Genomic DNA, 26,913 nt, shown 5'->3' with positions numbered 1-26,913 from the left:
CTGGGAAAGGATAGTGTATTTACAGCTATACATGGGACAGGTGAGTACTGTCAGGTGAAAATATGACTGTTATTATTTTTAATTAGAGATTAAGTATGGTTTAAGGAGATGTATATGGCTGCCAAGTTGACAAGGGGTAGACTGTGGTGGTTAGGTTCCTGTGTCAACTTGGCCGGGTTATGGTGTCCTGACAGTTACTGTGAGGATATTTCATACATTTAAATCATCAGTAAGCTGATGGCATCCATGGATGATTACATCTACAATCAACTGATGAGTTTGCCTTCAACAATGAGAGACATCTCATCCAATCAGTTGAAGACCTTAAAAGGAGAAGTGATGATTTCAGCAGTCAGAGAAGAGAATTTCCATCTCTTCTTCAGCCAGCCAGCTTCTCCTGGGGAATTCCCAACTTGCAGCCTGCCCCGTGGAATTTGGACTTGCTTGTCCCCAGAGTCACATGAGTGAATTCCTATTAAAAAAAAATCTCATAATATTTACATTATATATACACACAGAGATATAGATATATAGATATACAGCTATATATAGATATATAGATGATATGGATATAAATATAGATATATAGATATAGATATATAGATATAGATATATCCTGTTGGTTCTGTTTTCCTAGAGAACCCTGACTAATACAAGTACCCAGAGGGGATAAAAATAAAAGAATAGAAAAAGATATTCCAGGCTAATTACCCAAATGAGAAAGGGTATTTATATTAGCATCATAAAAATGGACTTTAATGCAAAAAATATTACTAGAAATAGAGAGTCACATAGTAATAGATTCAATCCACCAAAAGAGACAATTCTAAACCTATATGCAACAAATAACATAACCTAAAAGCATTTAAGGAAAAATTGACAGAACTACAAGAAAAAATTGAAAAACTCCACCATTATTTTAGCCTAGTCTTCTCAGGATTGATAGATTATGAAGACAAAAAATTCAGTAGGCATTTAGAGAATTTGACTGACACAATTAGCAAGTTATATCTGATAAACATGTATAGAACATTGCATTCAGCATACCTCCAAGCATAGGTGAAATAATTCTTATGGACATTTCAAAGATTTGGTATCATACATTCTCTAAACACAACGCCATTAATTTATAAATCAATAAGAAAAATATAACTGGAGAAACTCTATAAGTTTCCAAATTAAACACTTCAAAAAGACTCATAGATCAAAAAAATTACAATAGGAATTAGAAAATATTTAGAGCTGAATGATAATGAAAATGTTACATATTAAAACTTGTGGGGTGCAGCTACAGCAACACTGAGAAAACAATGTATAGCCTTAAGTGATTATGTTACAAAGAATGAATGAAGAAAACCAATGAGCTAAGCATTTTACTTAAGTAACTTCAAAGAAAATAGAATGAAGGAAGCAATAAAGATAAGAGCAGAAATTAATGAAACAGACATTCTAGATAATCAACAAATCCAAAAATTGATTATTCAAAAAGATAAATAAACTTGAATTTAATTATGTGGAAGCCATCAAAGGAATCCAAATTTGAGAGTATATTAGTTTTCTATTGCTGCTGTAACAAATTACCAGAAATTGAGTGACTTAAAACAACATAAATATATTATTTTACAATTATATAGCTCAGAAATCTGACAGGGGTCTCATCAGGTTAAAATCAAGATCTATAGGGCTGTGTTTTTTCCTAGAGGCTCTATGGGAAGATCTATTTTCTCACCCATTCAGGTTGTTACATCAGAAACTAAAAAAGTGCTCCAAGAAAGATGAAGGCAGTTTAAAAAGACAGAAAGCAAATTCAAGAGGGCACCCACTGACTAAGTCAGGGACAAGATAAATAATAATAGCAGTTTATAACCCATTGAATAAAATAGGAAACCACGAAATAAATTAATAAATGACTAAATTAGAAGTTTGATGAGGAGCAGGATATTTATGGTTTCAAAGTACCACTTTATAGCTCTTTCATCTTGGGCATGTCACTTAACCTCTCTGTGCCTTAGTTTCATCCTCGGTAAAATGGGGATGAGTGCCTGCTTCACAGAGCCATTGTGCTAAATGACTTACCATGTAAAGTGCTCAGAGCAGTGCCAGGTTCCAAGCTCATCTAGAACATGCTGGCTATTCTGCACAAGTAGAACCAGCAAGACTTGCTTATCATCAGGTGGGATAAAAAAGAAGGTCAAGGATGATTCTGAAGTTTTTAGTCTTAATATCCAGAAGAAGAGAGTGGCCACTTACAGAGGTGGACAAAAGTCCCTGCTCCTTAAGTGTGGGCTGCACATAGCGACTTCCTTCCAAATACAGAATATTGAAAGGGACCAGGGGGTCACGTAACTTTAAAGTGGAGAAACGTGGTAAGCACTGTCTTAACCAAGCGATCAAGGTTACCATCACCAGGGTTACGTCTCATTGACAGCAAGTGCCCCTGATGCGATGTGATGAGAATTGCCCCTTGCCTCTGTGGTTGTCCCCCCTGAAACCCATAACCCAGTCCAATCTTGGGGAAAACATCAGAGAATCCCACATGGAGGGACTTTCTACAGATTACCTCATCAGTACTCCTCTAAACTGCCCAGGTTGTCAAAAACAAGGGAAGTCTAAGAAACTGGCACAGACCAGAGGAGGCTAAGGAGAGGTGAGCACTAAATGCAAAGCCCTGGATGGGGTCTCAGAACAGGAAAAGGACATTAGGGAAAAAACTAATGCATTGAGAAATCCACCATAGAGTTAATAGTAAAGTACCAGTTTTGGTTCCTCAGTTGTGAAAAATGTACTATACTAGTGTGAGATGTTAACAATAGGGAAAACTGGGCAACAGGTATATAGGAATTCTCTATATTTTCCTTGCAACTTTTCTTTAAATCTAAAACTATTTTAAAATAAAGCATTTATTTTAAAAATAAGGCAAGAGATAATAAAAAATATATTTACAGCCTCCCCCTCCCCAGCCCCGAGGATCTGGGGGAAGGTGCGGATGTGTTGGACATCTTCACCTGGACTGGTGTTGATGTTGTCATAAACATTGGGACTGGCAGTTTGATGTGCTGAGCCCTCGAGCATGGGACTTGCCCTTATGAAGCTCATTACCACAAAGGAGAGTCTAAAGTTGTATGTAATGGTGCCTAAGAGTCTCCCCCTGAGTACCTCTTTGTTGCTCAGATGTGGCTCTCTCTCTCTCTAACTGAGCCATCTCAACAGGTGAACTCACTTCCCTCCCCCCTACATGGGACCCGACTCCCAGGGGTGTAAATCTCCCTAGCAACGCAGAGTATGACTCCCAGGGATGAATGTGGACCCGGCATCGTGGGACTGAGAGTATCTTCTTGACCAAAAGCGGGATGCAAAATGAGACGAAATAGTTTCAGTGGCTAAGAGATTCCAAATGGAGTCGAGAGGTCACTCTGGTGGACATTCTTATGCACTATATAAATAACACCTCTTAGGCTTTAATGTATTGGAATAGCTAGAAGTGAATACCTGAAACTAGCAAACTCCAACCCAGCAGTCTGGACTCCTGAAGACAATTATATAATAATGTAGATTACAAGGGGTGACAGTGTGATTGTGAAGACCTTGTGGATCACACCCCCTTTATCTAGTGTATGGATGAGTGGAGGAATGGGGATAAAAACTAAAGGACAAATGGGGTGGGATGGGGGGATGATTTGGGTGTTCTTTTTTCACTTTTATTTTTTATTCTTGTTCTGGTTCTTTCTGATGTAAGGAAAATGTTCAGATAGATTGTGGTGATGAACACATAACAATGTTATCATACTGTGGACAGTGGATTGTATATCATGGATGATTGTATGGTGTGTGAATGTATTTCAATAAAACTGAATTTAATAAAAAAAATAAGGCAAGGTACATAACAGTAAATATGAATGGAATCATTTGTGAAATATAGAATTGTGTATATAAATACATATACATGGGTATATGCAGACATGCTAGCATAAGCACAGAATATCTCAGAAAGAGTACACTAGAAACATATAATACCAGAGGACCCTGGAGAAGAACTAGCTGCTGGAGGACAGGGAAGGAAGGACACTATTTTGAAAATGAGTGGTTAGAAAAGGAGTGGCCCAAAATAAAAATGATGAAATGTTAATATCTGTTCAATGGGTACCTAGATCACCTGCATAATTATGGTCTGTAACTTTCTGCATGTCTAAAACATTAAAATCCCAGGCTGGGGAAGACGGAAGAAGACGGTGGCATAGAGAGGAGTGGAAGCTAGTTTGTCCCCCTGGAACAAATAATAAACAACCAAGAACAACTAGCAAATAATCGGGAATTACTGCAGGGGGACAAATGTGACCGCCAACTCATCATACAACAACCTGAATTGGGAGGAATCCCCAAGATCGCAGCATAAAATCTGTAAGTAAAAACTGTGGATCCAAGCTGGGAGCCCCCTCCCGCCATGGCCTGAACTGCAAAGTCTCACAGTGCTAGAGAGCAGCACTCTCCCAGAAAGCAAATATAGCTCAGCTGAGCTCCAACTGGGGTTTTAATTAGCAAGTGTGGCTGCTCAATACAAGCTACAAATCCCCAACAAGCAGACAGAGGCTTTTGGTGATGACTGACCTTGGAGAGCTGGAGGGTGGCCGCAGACTGGCCCTGAAGGGGGTGATTTCTGTCTCTTTTTCAGCTCAGTGAAGAAAGCCTCAGCCATTTTCAGTTCCCAGCTCTCTGACCCAGACAAGGGTGGAGATAGCACAGGCAGAGAGACTATTCAAATGCTAATGACCTCTCCTCAGGGGCTGTGTCTTCCCTAAGAGAAAAAAGGTGGGGCCAAGCTCTACTACCAGCCTTCCATTCAGAACCAAACCCCAGAGCCTGGGGGAAAACAGCCACGGGCCACACCTCCTTACACCATTTGGGAGCTACATACAGGCTGACAAGTGCCACCAGCTGGGTGGAAAAGCACAGTGACTTGAGGCTCACAGGGTGTACCAGTCTTCTAAGACACACCCTCAAGGAAACTGGATACTGAATATTTCTTCTTTCTGGGACCTGAGCCTGTTCTAGTCTGGCAGAATGTGATTGGGGTAACCAAGGAAACCAGATGCCTGGACAACAGAAAACTACAACCTACACTAAGAAAAATGAAGTTATGGCCCAGAGGAACAAACTTACACTTCAACTGAGATACAGGAATTTAAACGACTAATGCTAAATCAATTCAAAAAGTTTAGGGAAGATATGGCAAAAGAGATGAAGAATATAATGAAAACACCGGGCGTACATAAGGTAGAAATCAAAAGTTCAAAAAACCAACTGGCAGAATCTATGGAAATGAAAGGCACAACACAAGAGATGAAAGACACAATGGAAACATACAACCGCAGCTCTCAAGAAGCAGAGGAAGTCACTCAGGAACTGGAAAACAAGGCACCTGAAAGCCTACACACAAAAGAACAGACAGAAAAAAGAATGGAAAAATACGAGCAACGTCTCCAGGAACTTAAGGACAAAATGAAATGCAGGAATGTACGTGTCATTGGTGTCCCAGAAGGCGAAGAGAAGGGAAAAGGGGCAGAAGCAATAACAGAGGAAATAATCAATGAAAATATCCCATCTCCTATGAAAGACATAAAATTACGGATCCAAGAAGCGCAGTGTACCCCAAACAGAATAGATCTGAATAGGCCTGTGCCAAGACACTTAATAATCAGAGTATCAAACATCAAAGGTAAAAAGAGAATCCTGAAAGCAGCAAGAGAAAAGCAATCCATCACATACAAAGGAAGCTTGATAAGACTATGTGTGGATTTCTCAATAGAAACCATGGAGGCAGGAAGGAAGTGGGGTCATATATTTAAGATACTGAAAGAGAAAAACCACCAAGCAAGAATCCTATTTCTGGCAAAACCGTCCTTCAAATATGAGGGAGAGCTTAAAATATTCTCTGACAAATAGACAATGACAGAGTTTGTGAACAAGATACCTGCTCTGCAGGAAATACTAAAGGGAGCACTACAGACAGATAGGAAAAGACAGGAGTGAGAGGTTTGGAACACAATTTTGGGTGATGGTAGCACAACAATGTAAGTACACTGAAAAAAGATGACTGTGAGTATGGTTGAAAGAGGAAGGTTAGGAGCATGTGGGACACCAGAAGGAAAGAGGAAAGATAAAGACTGGGACTGTGTAACTCAGTGCTACCTAGAGTGCTCAACGATTGTGATAAAAGGTACAAATATGTTTTTACATGAGGTGGAACAAATGAATGTCAGCACTGCAAGGTGTTAAAAATAGGGTGGGATTGGGGGAAAATACAATCAATGCAAACTAGAGACTATAATTAACAGAAACATTGTATTATGCTTCCTTTAATATAATAAAGGCAATATACCAAAGCTAAATGCACATGGGCGGTGGGACATAGGGGAAGGGTATGGGACTCCTGGCATTGGTGATGCTGTCTGACTCTTTATTCTACTTTGGATTAATGCTATCTTTCCTTTTGTTGCTTTCTAGCTGTCATGTTTTTTTCTCTCTTTTTTCTTTTTTTTTTTTTCCCTCTACTTTCTTTGACTCATTCCTTCTTTGTGGAAGAAATGGAGATGTCCTTATATAAAGAGTGGTGATGATGCTGAATACGTAAATATGTGACTATACAGGGAACCAACGATTGTTTACTTAGGATGGAATGTATGGTGTGTGAACAAAACCATCTTAAAAAAAAATGGGTTGATGAAGAAAACTTGAGGGCACTATATTGAGTGAAAAAAGACAGACACAAAAGGACAAATATTGTAGAGTCTCACTGATATGAACTAATTATAATATGTAAACTCATGACATGAAATATAAGCTACCAGGATATAGAATGAGGCTAAAGAATGGGGAGAGGTTGCTTATTATGAACAGAATGTTCAACTAGGGTGAACTTAAACATTTGGAAATGGACAGAGGTGATGGTACCATGTTGTGAGAACAACTAACAGTGCTAAATGGTGTGTGAAGGTGGTGGAAAGGGTAAGCTCAGAGTCATGCATGTCACCAGAAGGAAAGCTGGAGGTTAAAAGATGGCAATGTATAAAACAGTGAAACTTGTGGTGGACAGTGTCTGTGATTAACTGTACAAATATCAGAAATCTCTTTCACGAACTGGAACAAATGTATGACACTATAACTAGAAGTTAATAACAGAGGGGCATATAGGAAAAATATATATATACCTATTGCGAACTATATACTGCAGTTAGTAGTATTTTAACATTCTTTCTTCAACAGTAACAAATGTGCTATAGCAAAACTATGAATCAATAATGGAGAGGAGGTGGTTAGGGATATGGGAGGATTTGCGTTTCCTTTTTTTGTGTTTATTTCTTTTCTGGAGTAATGAAACTGTTCTAAAAATTAAAAAAAAATTAATTGTGGTGATAGATGGTACCATGGGCAATTGATTGTACACTTTGGATCTTTGGATAGTTGTATAGTATGTGAACAATCTCAATAAAAATAAAAAATTTAAAAAAAACCTTACTAGGTACAGAGTTTCTGTTTAGGATAATGGAAAAGTTTTGGTAATGGATGTGGTAATGGTAGCACAACATTGTGAACATAAATTAACAGCCCTGAATTATGTATTTGAATGTGGTTAAAACAGGAAATTTTAGGTTGTATATATGTTACTAGAATAAACGTTTTTTAAAAATAGGACGGTACAACACTGTGAACCCTATTGTGAACAATGGACTGTAGTTAATAGTACAATTATTAAAATGTTCTTTCATGAATTGTAACAAATGTACCACATTAACACATGGAAACAAAGTGTTAATAATAGGGTGGTATATGGGAAATCTGTGTTTTATGCATGATTTTTTCTGCAAACCTACAACTCTTCTAATAAAAGAAAAAAGTCCTGGTAAGGGAACATTAAAAAAAAAAAAAAAAAACCCAGGCAATTGGTTCTTCTTGTGCAAAGGCCCTGAGGCAGGACAAATATTAAGGAACTGACCAAAGGCCAGTGTGGCTGGAGAACAGACAGCAATGAACAGGGTGGCACAAGATGAGAGATGCAGGTAGGGACTCACCCCTGCAACCACAGACGACAACACCCTTCCCGCACATTCCAGAGGCTCCCACCGCTGCCAGCCTGGAAGCCGTTCCTTCCTCAAGCACTAACAGGGTTCCTGAGTCTGCCTCCCAAGTCACCCAATGCCAGCCCCAGCCCAGGCCCTGCTCTCTCCTGAACATGACAAGCTCATTGTTCCCTTGGCCTGACAGCCGCTTTCCCCCACAGGCAGTTCTGAGCCGACAGGTTTCCGTGGGTGGCTGCTTGGGGCGGGGTCCACAAAGGCACCTTTGTCTGGGGCACCGTCCCCAGCCAGCAGGGCAGGATCCTCACTGGAGGACAGCTTCAACCTCTGCATCGAAGAGGAGAGATCAAAGTCCCAGCCAGCCCACCGCAGCCTACAGCCCAGCCCGCGTCCTGGGAGCAGCTCTCTTGAGGCACATTTCACCCCTCAGAGGAAAGGAGGCAGAGGCTGGCACTAGCAGGAGCTGGTTGGCACTAGCTGGATACCCACCAGGAGAAGAGCAAAGCCAGGGGACGGCATTGTCTCCTACTAGGTCGGCACTTGACAGTTCACAGCAAACCACAAGGAAGGCAGGGCCAGTGCCGATAGGCTCAACAGATATGGGATCAAATCAGAAGGTGCCAAGGTAACACAGCTAGCCAGAGACAGCCTGGAATCAGAACCCAGCTCGAGCTCCCTGTCCAGTGCTCTTTCCAGGGGACCAGGAAAGCTTCCATCCCGGGAGTTTGCAGTCCGACTAATGAAGACACCCAAGTTAAAGCCCTCAACTCCACCACTTGGTAGCTGGGGTATCTTGGGTAGATGGTGACCTCTCTGACCTTGACCTTCCAAGGGTGCCAAGTGCAGAGTCTGGCATGTTGTAAATATTCAATAAATGGCAGCTGTCCTTACCAAGATGCCCTAGAAACAATCCCCTTGAGAGTTGCTATTTAACTGCAAACTCACCTATGCCACATATCATCGCATGGACTCAAACACGAGGAGGGGCGAGTGCAGTGATGGCCACAGCACCCCCTGGGGCAGGCCTGGCTGTGGTGGGCTGCTGCAGGCCTCAGGCAGGACCCTCACAGAGAGACCCCCACCCACACCCTGGGCTCATCAGCTTCACTGTGATTAGAGGCACCTACAGCCACAAAGAGACCCTGGGAGGCAGGTGGCCTGGGGCCCATCCTCACTCATAACTGGCCACTTTATACTGGCTATGTCACCTTCTCTTTCTGAGTCTCACTTTTTTTTTTTTTTCCATAAATAAAACGATGAGCCTGAATTCCATGAAATTGCAGGCCCCCTCAGAATTAACTTTCTATGGATGCATTTTATTCCCAAATGCCTACTAAAATAAATAGATAGGTTGATAGAGATGATGGATGGACAGATATTGTTCTGGTTCGCTAATGCTGCCAGAATGCAAAACACTGGAAATGGATCAGCTTTTATAAAAGGGGGTTTATTTGGTTACACAGTTACAGTCTTAAGGCCATAAAATGTCCAAGGTAATGCATCAACAATCAGGTACCTTCACTGGAGGATGGTCAATGGTGTCCGGAAAACCTCTGTTAGCTGGAAAGGCACATGGCTGGCATCTGCTTGCTCCCAGGTTGCATTTCAAAATGGTATTCTCCAAAATGTTGCTCTTGGGGCGCTTGTCCTCTCTTATCTTCTCCAGAGCAATAGTCTGCTTTCAACAGCTGTCTTCAAACTGTCTCTCATCTGCAGTTCCTCTCTCAGCTCCTGTGCTTTCTTCAAAGTGTCCCTCTTGGCTGTAGCAAGCTCGCTCCTTCTGTCTGAGCTTATATAGTGCTCCAGTAAACTAATCAAGGCCCACACTGAATGGGCGGGGCCACGTCTCCATGGAAATTATCCAATCAGAGTTATCACCTACAGTTGGGCAGGTTGCATCTCCATGGAAACACTCAATCAAAGAATTACAATGTAATCAACACTAATACATCTGCCTTCACAAGATTACATCAAAGATAGACATTTTGGGGGACATAATACATTCAAACTGGCACAGATATATAGATAGATTATATCAAATTAATGATAGATTAAAAACTGATTGGTTGTTATCGTCTTTTAAAACTGACTTCAGAAGAGTAAAGGGGAGATAAGGAAAGACTGTCATGTGTGGTGTGCAGGAAGCAGCAGTGGAAAAGGCAAATCCAGCTTCCTATGGGGCTGGTGCTCCAAGAATCAGGACAAGACCAGAGGCTCAGACCACAAATGGGCATGGGATGGAGGTCCCAGAAGGAAGGTACTTTAGTTTCCTCATTGCTCAAACAAATACCATGCAATGGCTTGGCTTAAACAACAGGGATTTATTGGCTCATGGTTTTGAGGCTCTGGAAGTCCATATCAAGTGTCATCAAGGTGATGCTTTCTTCCCGAAGATTGGCATTCTGGGCTGGATGCTGGCAATCCTTGGTCCTGGGCTCTTCTGTCACATGGCAATGCACATGGCGGCCTCTCCTGGCCTCTCCCTTGTCTTCTGGGTTCCATCAACTTTCAGCTTCTGGCTCTCCCTGTGGCTTTCTCTCTGTCTGTCATTCTGCTTATAAAGGACTCCAGTAATAGGATTAAGACCCAATGCCATTGAGTTAGGCCACATCTTAACCAAAGTAACCTCATCAGAAGGTCCTATTTATGATGGGTTCACACCTATAGGAATGGAATAAGTTTAAGAACATGTTTTTCTAGGGCTCATAGCTCCAAACCACCATGGAAGGCCTGCCTCTTGCCCCATCCCCTGTGACTTTGAGGAGACTATTAGCCGCCACCAAACCACAGGCAGCCCAGCTTCTGGCTCTGTGTGGAGTGGAATTTGTCAGAAGTCCTTCTTAGCATACTCAGGCCCATGGGAGAAAACTAGACCTGGAGAGTCAGGAGCTTTCCCCCTAAAAGAAGAGATAACTCAATTTATAATGTGAAATACAAGGCTGGTGAGTTCATTTACAACTTCAGCAAACAAAATAGTCTACAGATTAAAATGAGCAATGTAATGTCCATATTATATTGCTTACCATATTTTTCCACCGACATTTAGATTCCTGGGAGTTTAAATGATAAATGATGCACTAATCATGTGACATTTTGGAAAGTTCTCACTTCTTTATGCTTTAAAAGAGAAAGACCCCGCATGGTTTTAAGTTTAAATAAGACCTTTCCCCAACTTATGTAGTCATTAGTCTATCTTTCCAACGTGGAAAACTCCAAGATCTTCCTTCTCCAAAGGAGTAGAGAGAAAAACAAGATATTGTTCCTGCCCTCAAGAAGTCTACAGCCCACTAAGGGAAGAAAGACACTGTATCAGTTATCTATTACCACAATAATGCTGCATAACAAACAACCCCAAACCTTCAGCAGCATAGAACAATTAATGACTATTGCTCATATGTTTGGAGACACCAGAGGTACCAAAGGTAAGTTTTTCCCTTTGTGATTAGAAAAAAAAATAAATCTCCTTACTGACTTTTTGAGAGAGAAAGAGATGAGTGGATTCAATCTGCCCCCTTGATCCAAGAAGTCCCTAATCTCTCTTGAATCAGACTTTTGACAACACTCCACTGAAGACACTCTTGTCAAGGTTGCCAATGACCTCAATTCTCAGCCTCATCATCTCCTTGCCTCCCCAGCATTTGACACAGGGGACCACTCCCTCCTTAGTAAAAAGTTTTCTTCCCTTGGCTTCCAGGACATCAGGTTCTCATCACTCCCTTTTCCTCTCTGGAAGGATGTTCCTTCTCAGTCTCCTTGGCTGGTGTTTCTTCATATTCCAACCTCTAATTGTTGGGGTGCTCCGGGCAGACCCTCAGACTCTGCCCTACTCCATTTGCCCTTGCTTTCCTGACAATCCTATCTCATGTCATGACTTTAAATATCGTCTCTATGTCACTATTTAGCCTCTCCTATGAACCACAGGCTTGGACATCTAACACCCTTCTGGGCACTTCCAGCTGAGTATAAGTAGATCTCTCAAACGTGTCTAAAATCCAGCTTCCACAGCCTTCCCCAGCTCCGTAAGTGGCTACTCTATTCTTCCAGAATTGGGACTAAAAACCTTGAAATCATCCTTGACCCTTTTTTTAATCCCACCTGTTGATTAGCCAGTCTTTCTGGTTCTACCTGAGCAGAATAGCTGCCAGGTACTACACAACCTGGGTGCCTGGCACTGCTCTAAGCACTTTACATGTTGTTTTTGTTTCCTAGGCTGCTCAAAGCAAATATCAGCTTGAACAATGGGAATTTATTCACTTATGGTTAAAGTCTGGGAAAATGTCCAAATCAAGACATCATCAAGGCGGTGCTTTCTTCCTGAAGACCAACTGCCAGTGATCCTTGGCTCCTCTGTCACATGGCAAGGCACATGGTGGCATCTGCTGGTCTCTCCTTTCTCTTCTGGGTTTCATTGATTTCAGCTTCTTGCTTCCATGGCTTTCTCTCTATATGTATATATATTCACTCCCTTTATAAAGGATTAAGTCCCATCCAGAATGAAGTGGGTCACACCTTAACTGAAGGAGCTTCATCAAAAGATCCTTACATGCAATGGGTTTACATCCACAGGAATGGATTAGAGTTAAGAACATGCTTTTATGAGGTACATATGGCTTCAAACCACCATACATAGTAAGTCATTTAATCAGTCCAATGACTCTGTGAAAGAGGTATTCTTATCCCCATCTTAGAGATGACGAAACTAAGGCACAGAGACGTTGAGTGACACGCCCAAGATTAAACAGCTATATATAGAGGCAGGACTGAGAGCTGAAGCCAGGGCATGCGGCTCCAGTACCATGTGCTTTACCACCACACCAAACTGCCTTCCAAGGTTTTCTAATCACCTCCATCACCCTGGCTCTGGCCGCAGGCACCACCCTCTCTCATCAGCGTCCTTCACTGTACACCTTACAACCTATTCTCAACAGAGCAGTGGCCAGGTCTTCTATAATGTAAGTCTGGCCATGTCACACCTTTGTTCAAAGCCCTCCAGGGACAACCATCTCACTGAGTCAAAGCCGAAATGCTCACCCCGACCCACAAGGCTCCCCACGAACTGGCCTCATCCCCCGGTGCACTCCCCTTTGCACGCCCCACATCAGTCACACTGGCCCCGTCACTGTTCCCAGCACACCCAGAGGACTTTGCACCTGCTTTTCCATTTCTTCCACCTGGAGCACCCTTCCCCAGTTTCCCACAGGGCTCACCTCCTCCCTTATCAGCAGAGTCTTCCCTGAAAACCTATTTAAAATATCGCCTGCCCCCCACCACCCTGCTCCTCCTATCCCCCTTCCCTGCCTCTCCCCACCACATGATCATCGTCTAATTGATCACCTCTCCATGCCTCTCTACTGCCTATCCCCCCACTAGACAAAAACCTCCCCAAGGGCAGGGTGTGGGCTAGTTTCACTCACTGCTATATTCCCCATGCTTAGAACAGTCCCTGACACATAGGAGGCACCTAATAAATATTTATTGAATAAACGAATGAACACATGGCTAAATGAAGTTCCTCCAGGTACAACTGCAGTTCTGTGGGAGTTGAGAGGTGGCAGATTAGTCATGGCTGGGAACGGGGGCACTGTGCAGTTGGAGGGGACATCTGGGAAGGCTTCCTGGAGAAGGTGGGCTTGAACTAGGACAGCTGGCTTTGCTGAGAGAGATAAGCACAGCCATGAGCAAAAGCCTCTGCAAGAATAAGAAAAGTATTTGCACAGCCCCCTTGAGGGACTGGAGAAAAATGTGGAAATATTAAACCTCCCCACCTGGGGAATTGCTGATATTCCCATAAGCACTGGGGACTACCAATTTAATAGGCCACGCCCTCAATCTTGGGGCTTGCCCTTATGAAACTTATTCCTGCAAAGGTGAAGCTAAGCCTACTTATAATTATGCCTAAGAGTCACCCCCAGAGAACCTCTTTTGCTGCTCAGATGTGGCCTCTCTAAGCTCACAAGGCAGGTAAACTCACTGCCCTCCCCCTATGTGGGACATGACTCCCAGGGTTGTAAATCTCCCTGGCAATGTGGGACATGACTCCCGGGGATGAGCCTGGACCCGGCATTTTGCGACTGAAAAAGTTTTCTTGACCGAAAGGGGGAAGCAAAATGAAATAAAATAAAGTTTTAGTGACTGAGAGATTTCAAATGTTGTTGAGAGGTCATTCTGGAGATTATTCTTATGCATTATATAGATATCTGTGCTGGTTTGAATGTATTATGTCCCCCAGAAAAAGCCATATTCTTTGATGCAGGCTTGTGGGGCAGATGTTTTGGTGCTGATTAGATTTGCATGGAAATGCCCCCCACCCAACTGTAGGTGATAACTCTAATGAGATATTCCCATGGAGGCGTGGCCCCACCCATTCAGGGTGGGCCTTGATCAGTGGAACCATATAAATGAGCTGATGGACAGAGGGAACTCAGTGCAGCTGTGAGTGACATTTTGAAGAGGAGCTACAGCCAAGAGGGACACTTTGAAGAAAGCACAGGAGCTGCAGGTGAAAGACAGTTTGAAGACAGCCATTGAAAGCAGACTCTTGCTCTGGAGAAGCTGACAGAGGACAAATATCCCAAGTGCAACTAAGAGTGACATTTTTGAGGAACTGCAGCCTAGAGAGGAATGTCCTGGGAGAAAGCCATTTTGAAACCAGAACTTTGGAGCAGATGCCAGCCACATGTCTTCCCAGCTAATAGAGGTTTTCCAGACACCATTGGCCATCCTCCAGTGAAGGTACCCAACTGCTGATGTGTTACCTTGGACACTTTATGGCCTTAAGACTGTAACCGTGTAACCCAATAAACCCCTTTTATAAAAGCCAATCCATCTCTGGTGCTTTGCATTCTGGCAGCATTAGCAAACTAGAACAATATCCCTTTTTAGTTTTTAATGTATTGAATAGGTAGAAGGAAATACCTGAAACCATTGAGCTGCAATCCAGTAGCCTTGATTCTTGAAGATGATTGTTTAATTACATAGCTCTTAAAGTGTGACTGTGTAATTGCAAAAACCTTGTAACTGACACTCCCTTTATCCAGTGTATGGACAGATGAGTAAGAAAAAAGACAATAAATAAATAAATAATCGAGGGGGGGATAAGAAGTATGGGATGTTTTGGGTGTTCTTATTTTATTTTTATTTTTTGGATTAATGAAAATGTTCAAAAATTGATTGCAGTAATGAATGCACAAGTATATGATGAGACCATGAACCATTGATTGTACACTTCAGATGATTACCTGGTATACCAGTTTATATATTATGTCCCCCAGAAAAAGCCATGTTCTTTGATGCAATCTTGTGTGGGCAGACATATTAGTGGGGATTAAGTTGGAACGTTTGGATTAGGTTGTTTCGATGGAAATGTGCCCCCGCCAACTGTGGGTGATAACTCTGATTGGATAATTTCCATGGACGTGTGGCCCCACCCATTCAGCATGGGCCTTGATTAGTTTGCTGGAGCACCATATAAGCTCAGGCAGAAGGAGCAGGCTACTACAGCCAAGAGGGACACTTTGAAGAATGCACAGCAGCTGAGAGAGTAGCTGCAGATGAGAGACAGTTTGAAGATGGCTGTTGAAAGCAGGCTCTTGCTCTGGAGAAGCTAAGAAACAACAAACACCCCAAGAGCAACTAAGAGTGACATTTTTGAGGAACTGCAGCCTAGAGAGGAATGTCCTGGGAGAAAGCCATTTTGAAACTGGAACTTTGAAGCAGATGCCAACCGTGTGCCTTCCCAGCTAACAGAGATTTTCGGGACACCCTTGGCCATCCTCCAGTGAAGGTACCCTTTTGTAGATGGACACTTTATGGCCTTAAGACTGTAACTTTGTAACCAAATAAACCCCCTTTTATAAAAGCCAATCTATTTCTGGTGTTTTGCATTCCAGCAGCATTAGCAAACTAGAACACCTGGTATGTGAATATATCTCAATAAAAATGCATTTTAAAAAAGGCTTCTGCAAAAGAACCCCACCCTTCCACACATACACCATTTAACTAAGAAGTCAACCTCCCTTAAAAAGGAATGGTCCAGCCCATCTGCTAAGAAAAACAATAGAATCTTTTCTGAAGTGAGCTCATCCTATGTGCCTCACACTGTGCCAGAGGCTTAATGGCTTTTTTCTCATTTCACTCTCCCAACAACTCTATGATAAGTGTCCTATTATTAGTCCCAATTTACAGATAAGGAAACTGAGGTCCAAAGAGGTTAAAATACTTGGCCAAAGTCATGTGGCTGCTGAACAGTAGAGTCAAAATTCAAACTTGGGTCTTTGTAACTTCACAGCCCAGACTTTTAGCCACTCTGCTTTGGAGGCTGTGGGCATCCAGCCTCAAACCCTAGGTCAGTTTGTACAGAATGTGAGTTAGATCCATGGTAGACCCTTAGCATTTGGGGGTGGGTAGGTCTAGAGACCCTCATTAGTCCCCCAATTCATGAACAGCACTAAAATGGCCCATAAAATGCCTGCACCACCGTAAGTGGGGAGGAAAGTAAAGGTGGGCAGCAAAGGCTGGGGGGCCCCAGGGTGCTCTCCTAGATGAGTGATAAACTCCCACAGAAGGGGTCCCAGTTTGTCCTTCATCCACATTGCAAAGGACTGTACGTGTTAGACCCCTATGAATGCCCATACATAGTCAAAATCATCAATGCAAGATCTGCAAAGCTCAGCTCTGCTGCTCCTGTGAGCAATTCCAATGATACTCTAAGAGAGGGGCTGTCAGAAAAATAAGACAAAAAAATGGGACTGGATGCTGTAAGAAAACACATTATTAATGAATGGGGCACAGGGCTGTAGGAGCCCCAGGTGAGAGGGAGGTCAGGCTGGGCTGGAGTGTGTAAGGAAGGCTCCCTGGAGAAGGTATCACTTGACCTGGGTCTTGAAGGACAGTCTGAATTCTTTGTCACTGGAATGTTTTTGGCTGCAAACAATAGAAAACCTGACCAACAGTGGCTTAAGCCATGAGAACATTTATGTAGACTTAATACCAAGTTAAATTCAAAGGAAGGCAGTCCCAGGGTTGTTTTAATGACTCGAGGAGGACCCTTTTCTCTTCCTCTATGACATCCTCAGCTGATCAGCTTTCAGCTTTTATCTGCATATTTATTGTTTCATGGTAGCAATGTGGCTGCCACAGCTCCAGGCATTACATCCTCATATGACGTGGTCCAAAGCAGAGAGGACCAAATGTCCTTAAAAACAAAAAAAAAGCATGGATAAATAAATTGTGGCATATTTGTATAATGGAAAGCCAATGGACATAATAAATTAATGAAAGAATGAAGTACTGCTACCATAACAACATGGATGAATCTCACAGCCATAATGTTCAGTTGAAGAAGCCACATACAAAAGAAGACATACCAGATGATTCCATTTATACAAATTTTAAGAGCAGATAAAATTAATCTATGGTGGCAGAGTCAGAAAACTGGTTAGCTCTTTAGCTCTGGTAGGAGATATTGACTGGGAGGGGATGTGGGAGAGCCTTCTAGAGCACTGGACATCTTTTATATCTTGATCTGGATGTTAGTTACGTGGGCACACATATATGCAAAAGATCATCCAGATGTGTACAATTCAAAGTGTATGTGTTTATATCTCACCTTAAAAAAAGCAAAGCATCCAGAGGGAAGGAAAAGGGGCAAAGAGCATTCACCTCTTATGCCTCTCTTATCAGGGAGAAAAATTTGCCCAAAGGCCCCAGCAGCCTGTCCCGAATGTCTCTTGGACCAGAACTGGGTCACACGCCCACCCCGAGACTGAGCACCTGCAACGGGGGCTGAGAGTGCCAGGAGTGGCCGAGACAATCACGACACATCCCCTGGAGCTCGCACCCTACTGCTGGAACAAAACAGGGGTTCAGTTACAAAAGAAGGGCAGGGGGCATTGGGTGGGCAGCCAACAGTGTCCACCACAACCTCAGACAGCCCCGAGGAGAAGTCAAAGGCAGGCGGGGAGGGAGGCAGGGAACATAAAAGCCAGAACAGCTAACGCTTCTGCACTCGCCACACGGAAGGCGCTGGGCAAAGCACTTGCAGGGGCCCTCCTGCCTCTTCGAGATGGTGGCAAGGGAAGACGTTTGCTCAGAAATGATGAGGGAAAAAGGCTCAAAAATTATGGCCAGAAACCAACTGACCCCATCCCAACTCTGCTTCCCCACCCCAATCAACCCCCCATCAGCCCCACACCAGCTCCCCATCCTTGCCAGAGCTCAAGTGGCCCCAGGATTAACCTCCAGACAGCCGCATTTCCACTGCCAAGATCTCCAGGGGCTTCACCCTATAGGTTCCACTTTGGGGTGGGCGTGGAATAGAACCAGAAAGGTTCTTCTATCTGGAACCCAGAACACGAGACCCAGACTTGGCCAAACCAGCCACGAAAATCTGAAAAACAAAAGGAAAAACGTGCTCCCCAGATCAAGTGATCCCTCTCCAGTGTCTGGGTTTTCTCTGCTCCGTGGATTCCATCGTACTCGCTGTCTCTCATAAACATATTTCTGTGATATATACTGTAAATCTGCTTCATTTGAAATTCATAGTTAATGACCTATTCCCTCGTATTCAGGAAACAGAATAAGGTTCCGGCTTTTAAAGGCCAGGAGTTTACTAGCCAGAATATGACAAGTATTACAAAGTATAAGCCTGCTCTAAAAGCACTTAAGAAACAGTCTCCGTCAGAAATTTCAAGAATACCTTCAAATAACATCATTTATCTGCCAAGAGGCCAGGGGGGTGAGGAGTCGTGGTGGGCGGAGGGTAAATGAGCATTTGATCAAATCCATACTTTTAACTCCCCAGTGAGAGGGAATAATAAATATTTACTAACCCATTTCACTCTGGAAAGTTTCGTGTGGACACTTGTGTGGGGAATGATGTTTGTGCCCATCTCCTCCGCAAGATGCAAGCCCATCCCCTCCACCCACCAGCCCCCCGTGGCTAACAAAACACAAACTCTGCCATAATGGGAACTCTGTGATCTAAGAAGTAATTTAATCAAACGGGTATCCCTGTTTTCGGGTCGGCCCACTTAGCTGAAATCCAAAGCCAGCTCTTGAGTAATTGGGCTGCGGATGGATCGATTAGGCCCATCCACACTTTCTCATTTTCAATAGAGTCAGGGCTTAACCAGGTTAATTTTTTGTTAAACGCATTATCCAGGTACTCTCCCCTTACCAGCCCAATGATTTTGTGTCGGGCCTGAAGGATTGTAATTGCAAACCACTGAGACGCAGACTGACTGGCATGATTTACTGAGGGACATGGAGCCCAGGCCAGCCTGGAACTTGCTAGCTGCCGGTCAGAGACTGTTTTCTTCGGATCTTGTCGTGTTCAACAGCTGAGGGTCCCAAACAAGGTGACTGGGGAGAACAGGATGCTGTTTCTTTGGACACGTACTCTGTGGTTCTCGCCAAGCCTGGGATGAATGAGGGCCTCTTGGTCCATGGAACGTAAACTCAGGAGGGGCTAAGCTTCCTGGAACCAGTGTTAGCTGCTGCTGGCCATTCCCAAGTCATGCCCATTCCTTGGAAGTGTGTGACCCCCTAATATTCTACAGAGAACACTCCATGGCCTCAATTTCCAGGCCTCAGGTTTCCTCATGGCAAATGCAGGGCCCCTGCCTCAGAGCCCACTTCTTCTCCAGTCTTTTGTCCCCTCTGCTCTCTTTGGGCCTGACTCCTACAGACTTGGGGTTCCATCCACTCTGCCGTTGCCCCACCGCGGGGCCTAAGCAGTTCACCCCACATCTCCACGTCCAGGCTCCTGATTGGCTCCGTGGGTGTGATGAGGGCACCTACTCATGGGGTTACGTAAACAAAGCCCGGGAAAGAGCCCCCACAGTGCCCGACCCATGGCAAGTCTTCAACAAATGTCAACCATAGGCATTTACATTAAGAAAAGGAGCGGGAAAAGACAGGCAACCCCAAGGCCAGGAGTTTCCTAACCAGAATATGCCAGCAAACCTGCAGAAAAATTGGAACCCTCATACACTGTTGGTGGGAGTGTCAAACCGTGCAGACTCTTTGGAAACCAGTTTGGCAGTTTCTTAAAAAGTTAAATATGCATTTACATATGACTGAGCAATTCTGCTCCTAAGTTTTACCCAAGAGAGATAAAAGCATGTTTCCACACAAAAACTGGTACATAAATGTTTGTAGTGCCACAAAGACTTGTACACAAATGTTCATAGCCAAAAATTGGAAACAACCCAAGTTTCCATCAACTGGTGAATGGATACACAAAATGTGGTATATCCAAATGATGGAATATTATTTAGCCAGAAAAAGGAATGACATAATGAATGCTAAAACCTGGATGATCCTCAAAAACATGCTCATCAAAAGAAGCCAGACACAAAAGGCCACATACTGTATAATTCCATGTATGTGAAATGTCCAAAAAAAAAGCAAATCTATAGAGACAGAAAGCAAACTAGTGTTTTCCCAGGGCTGGGAGTAGGGACAAAGATTAACTATAAACAGACACCTCTTACTGAGGTTGTACGGATATTCTCAAACTATTGTGCTGGTTTGAAACTGTTATGAACTCTAGAAGAGCCTTAATCTTTTAATCCAATCTCGTTGGATGGAAACTTTTGACTGAGTGTTTCCACGGAGACGTGACTCACACAACTGTGGGTGAGACCTTTGATTAAATTATTTCCATAGAAATGTAGACCTGGCATCGTGGGACGGAGAACATCTTCTTGACCAAAAGGGGGATGTGAAAGGAAATGAAATAAGCTTCAGTGGCAGAGAGATTCCAAAAGGAGCCGAGAGGTCACTCTGGTGGGCACTCTTACGCACACTTTAGACAACCCTTTTTAGGTTCTAAAGAATTGGGGTAGCTGGTGGTGGATACCTGAAACTATCAAACTACAACCCAGAACCCATGAATCTCGAAGACAGTTGTATAAAAATGTAGCTTATGAGGGGTGACAATGGGATTGGGAAAGCCATAAGGATCACACTCCACTTTGTCTAGTTTATGGATGGATGAGTAGAAAAATAGGGGAAGGAAACAAACAGACAAAGGTACCCAGTGTTCTTTTTTACTTCAATTGCTCTTTTTCACTCTAATTATTATTCCTGTTATTTTTGTGTGTGTGCTAATGAAGGTGTCAGGGATTGATTTGGGTGATGAATGTACCACTATGTAATGGTACTGTAAACAATCGAAAGTACGATTTGTTTTGTATGACTGCATGGTATGTGAATATATCTCAATAAAATGAAGATTAAAAAAAAAAATTATTTCCATAGAGATGTAATCCCGCCTATTCCAGGTGGGTCTTAATTAGATTACTGAAGTCCTTTAAAAGATCTGAGAGACACAATTTGGAGAGAAGCTGAGATATGTAATCCAGAATTTGCCCCCAGGAGAAACTAAGAGCCAACACAGACCCAGATGCTTAGAGATGCTAAGCTAAGAGATGAAGCCCAAAGTTTGCCCTGGAGAAGCTAAGAGAGAACCCCCAGACACTTAGAGAGAAATGCCCTGGGAGAAAGAAAGAAGGATGCACAGGAACTGAGAGAGAGGAGTTAAGACAGAAGCCCAGAGACATTTTGGAGAAAAGCCATTTTGAAATCCGGGAGCAAAGCCACATGCCTTCCCAGCTGACAGAAGTGTACAGATGCCATCGGCACTCCTTCAATGAAGGTTCCTCTTATTGGTGTCTTAGTTTGAACACTTTTATGGCCTTAGAACTGTAAATTTGTAACCTAATAAATCCATTTCTGGGATTTTGCATAACGGCAGCATTACCAAAACCAGAACAACTATATTGTAGTGATGGCTGCAATTCTGTAAATTTACTAAAAAGCATCGAACCATACACTTAAAATGGGTTAATTTTATAGTATGTAAATTATGCCTCAACAAGGCTGTTAAAAAAGAGAGAACAAGAGAGACTGGGAGCCTACCACTTACAAAGAAGGCTGACACCTTAACTGGATTTGGAGTTGTCTGTCTTGCCAAGGTTAGGTTAAAACCTTATTGGGAAAGGCAATATGCCAATGCTAAATGTATATGAGAGGGGAATATAGGGGAGGAATATGGGATTCTTGGTAGTGATGTTATATGCTGTCCTTACTAGTATATTGTATTGTATGATGTTATTTTTCTTTTTATCATTTTTTTCTTATTGCTAAAAAAAAAAAACAATTTTTCTTGTAGTAATCAATATGTTCAAGTGCTGATTGTGGTGATAAATGTACAACTTTATGATGATACCATGAACAACTGATTGTACACTGTGGATAAATGTATGGTATGTGAATATAACTCCATAAATTGTAGGAAAACATATATATAGGAGTAAAAGTGTTGGAGAAAACATGGTGAGAGGGATGATGCCTCACCAATATGGACTAACTACAATGTGTAAACTCAGAATTGAACCTTAGAACATAGCCTAACGTGGACATAATAATTGTAATAGTCCCTAGATTGTAAGCTCTTACAGCAGTTAACTCTATCCCTGAATTGTAAGGCCTATCTCTAAACTTTGAGATGCTGATCCCCTAGCGTATAACCTGATTGGTCTCTGGAACAATGCATATCTCTGAGACACCTGAAACTCAGAGCTAGAGCTCGGCAGATATGAATGTCAGTATTAGTGAATACAGCCACTGTCAAAAAAAAAAAAAAAAAAAAAAAGCTGAAAAAGAGCCCAGACTTCAATTAGTGATACGAATGAAGCAGGTCTGGTTAAGACCAGGGCAAGCCAGGCTGAAGGGTAAAGGTTGAAACTGATTGTGTTTTAAAACTTCAACTTCCATATGAGACCAAAGGAAGAGATATCTATTTGGTACAGGATCTAAATTTTCTAAACGGTACAACTCTACAGTCGATTTGTTCAAACACCACAATTGCATGGAACTTTGAATAGGAAGTGAGATACAGTAGGTTAGTATAGGCTGGAGTGAAATAGTGACACATCCCAGAGTAATTTGGGCAGATAATAAAAAATATATTTACAGCCTCCCCCTCCCCAGCCCCGAGGATCTGGGGGAAGGTGCGAATGTGTTGGACATCCTCACCTGGACTGGTGTTGATGTTGTCACAAACATTGGGACTGGTGGTTTGATGTGCTGAGCCCTCAATCATGGGACTTGCCCTTATGAAGCTCGTTACTGCAAAGGAGAGTCTAAACTTGCATGTAATGGTGCCTAAGAGTCTCCCCCTGAGTACCTCTTTGTTGCTCAGATGTGGCCCTCTCTCTCTCTAACTGAGCCATCTCGACAGGTGAACTCGCTGCCCTCCCCCCTACGTGGGACCCGACTCCCAAGGGTGTAAATCTCCCTGGCAATGCAGAATATGACTCCCAGGGATGAATGTGGACCTGGCATTCTGGGACTGAGAGTATCTTCTTGACCAAAAGGGGGATGCAAAATGAGACGAAATAGTTTCAGTGGCTGAGAGATTTCAAATGGAGTCAAGAGGTCACTCTGGTGGACATTCTTATGCACTATATAGATAACACCTCTTAGGTTTTAATGTATTGGAATAGCTAGAAGTAAATACCTGAAACTAGCAAACTCCAACCCAGCAGTCTGGACTCCTGAAGACAATTATATAATAATGTAGATTACAAGGGGTGACAGTGTGATTGTGAAGACCTTGTGGATCACACCCCCTTTATCTAGTGTATGGATGAATAGAAAAATGGGGATAAAAACTAAAGGACAAATGGGGTGGGATGGGGGGATGATTTGGGTGTTCTTTTTTCACTTTTATTTTTTATTCTTGTTCTGGTTCTTTCTGATGTAGGGAAAATGTTCAGAGATAGATTGTGGTGATGAACACATGTTATCATACTGTGGACAGTTGATTGTATACCATGGATGATTGTATGGTGTGTGAATGTATTTCAATAAAACTGAATTTAATTTAAAAAAAAAAAAACCTTATTGGGACTGAAAAAACCCTAGGTGTGAATTACCTAGGACCCAGCAGCTGGCACAGTTTATAGTTTATGAGTTCTCTTTCCCTGGGAAAGTCCTCCTGGAAGAGGAGAGACTCCAGGGAGCAGCTATAGTCCCTCGCTGCCCTCTGGATGTGCAGCACGTGAAATACCCACAAAAATTCATCGCCCTGGAAACAGATCAGAAATTCTACTGCACGTGCATTGTTTGTCAAGCATCCTCTGTGTGCGTTAACATTTGCCGGGTGATGAGGGAGACAGAAAGGCCTGGAACACCCTGCCTCTGCCTTCCAGGAGCCTACAGTCTCCAACCAGGAAGGGGTGAGGCCTGGGGCACTGGGGGCAGGGAGGGGATGAGCAACCCTGCCATCCAAGTCCTTTTTGGAGTTTTCCAAGGCTAAGTCTCCTGCCTCACTGACCACACCTGGTAGGAACCTCACCTGCCCCCACTGCCCACTCACCCCCAACCTGTGTGAACTCTCCAGGCAGGAAGGGCAGGTGGGTGGCTACCCGCCCTGGCCCTGGCACCAGACTGCCTGTGTTTGACTCCTAATTCTGCCATTTGCTAACCGTGTGAGCTTGAACAAGTTCCTGAATCTGGACCTCAGTTTCTTCATCTGTAAAATGGGGATGATACTACTGGCAACCTCGTAGGCTTGATGTAAGGATTATAGGAATTCATATAAGAAAAGTGCTTAGAACAGGGCTGAGCACACAGTACGTGCCGGTGGGTATCGTTAGCTTTGTAAACCAGGGCCTCCTCCCCTGCTCCGGCTTCGAGAGGGGCCTGGCTGTTTGGTCATCAACTGCCCGGCCGCTGCTGTCTGCTTCCAGCCTGTGCACTTGGCCCCTCTGGTGAGCAGGGGGCAAGGAAGTTCCTCTATCTCAGGCCCATGCACCTGTTCCTTGCAGCAGCACTTACTGCATCTGAGACGTCACTGCCATTTGTCTGGATATTTAAGTTATGTTTTTCTCTCCACATCAAATGCAGGCTTTATCGGATCAGGGAGCCTGCCAGTTTCTGCTCACCACTGTGTCCCCATATGCCTGACTCAGGGTGTAACAAGCTCTCAATAAACATTTTTGGAAGGAAGGACAAGAGAGGTGTGGGGAGGGGCAGGGAGAGAAGGAAGAAGGAGCTACTAGCGTTTTCCAGAACAGGGCTTGGCCTGGTCCTCTCAAGATAAATGTTATCGTCACCCAACAAACCTCCGACCCTAGGCCTGGAGACTTCATGGCCAGTGTCTGAAATCATAAGACATTAAATAAAAAATTTTAAGTATAATAAGAGGAATGACCCCCAAACTGGTACCAGGCTGCTCTGTATTTCAGCTTTCTGGAGTGTAGCAGCATTGAGAAGGTATAGTAGCTGATGGGTCTCACTCTTTGAATATCATCAGGCCTAATGCCAAGCACTTTGCACAGGTTATTTAATCCTCGCAACACCCTCTGAGTGGGGGTCTATTACTGTCGCCGTTTTACAGACGGGGGGACTGAAGCCCAGAGGGTAATGTGTCCGATGCCACATGGCTAGTGAGTGGCAGAGCCAGGTTTGAACTCACAAAGTTTGACTCTGGAACCTGAGCTCCCAACCCCTTATGCAAGGCTTCCAGAAAAAGGGAAAATACACAAGGAACATTAAATGCTCGGGAACCCATCATTAGATAAAGGGTTATCCCAAAAGACTGATGTTGATATTGTAAGGAGGGGGCAGATCCAGACTGGGATTCGATGTGTGCTGATGGAGCCTCTAACCCCACCGTGCCTCGGTTTCCTTGTCCATAAACAGTAACAACATGCCTTGATCTATAACACAGCCTGGAACACAACAGGGGCTCCATAAGTGTTTGTGGTATTGTCAATTTGAGGCAGGCCCAGCCAAAGCTATGAGAACAGAAGGGTCCAGGAGACAGGCTTTCACCCAAAGAACCCACTGGCTAGGAGAGGAATCAGACAAATACACCACTACAACCCAGTAATTCCTTAGAAAATTCAAAAGTGCCTCCTTGTCCAAAATCTAAGATCTTGGCATTATTTATAATATCATAATTATATATTTATATATATAATTATGATGTATATATTTATAATTTCCTAATTAAAGTAATAATACACACATATACACAAATGAGTGCATGAAAAACTGGTGACAGCTGAAAAAGGTCTACGGATTATATCAGTCAATTTCCAGGTTGGGACGCTGTACTCTAGTTATGCAAGATGCTGCCACTGTAGAAACTGGGTGAAGGAGTATTTGGGATCTTTCTATATTATTTCCTACACTGCATATGAATTTATAAATATCTCAAAATTAAACATTTTTTAAAATGCTCTTAGAAAGAACTTTCAAAGAGAAATTGCCCTATTATGTAGGCACAAATAGGACTTTTAACTTCTCTAGTGCACTTGTAAATGCTGTCATGGACATTTCACTTACATGAAAATAAAAGTAAAATCAGACCATTTTTAGGTGTTAGGCAAACCCCTGCTTTACAAGCATCACCTCCACTCCTCACAAGAGACCTGCAAGTTGCTCTTTTTATCTCTGAATTCAATTGAGAGTTAAAATTCAATCAGAACATGGAGAAAATTGAAGCCTGGCACCGTACTTGCTGAGAAGTTATTGTCAAGGGAAAATGACAGCCCAGAGCTTGGGGGAGGTGACTGCATGGTTGTGGGATGAAAGGATACTTTTCCTCTCTCCACCTCCAACCCATCAAAAAGCTTAAAGAAGGTGAGACAGGAAAAAGCAGGCTGTGGTTGACCAGGAAGCTGCAGGGGCAGTGGGCTGGTGGAGTCAAGGCAACAGTGACTCCTGTAAAGTCAGAAAAGCCCAAAGGCCTCTGTTCCGGTTTGCTAATGCTGCCTTTTCACAAAACACCAGAAATGGATTGGCTTTTATAAAAGGAGCTTAT

The sequence above is a fragment of the Choloepus didactylus genome, chromosome 2 (genome assembly GCF_015220235.1).
Source record: "Choloepus didactylus isolate mChoDid1 chromosome 2, mChoDid1.pri, whole genome shotgun sequence".
NCBI classification, from domain to species: domain Eukaryota; kingdom Metazoa; phylum Chordata; class Mammalia; order Pilosa; family Megalonychidae; genus Choloepus; species Choloepus didactylus.
Note: the sequence above shows the minus strand (reverse complement) of the source record.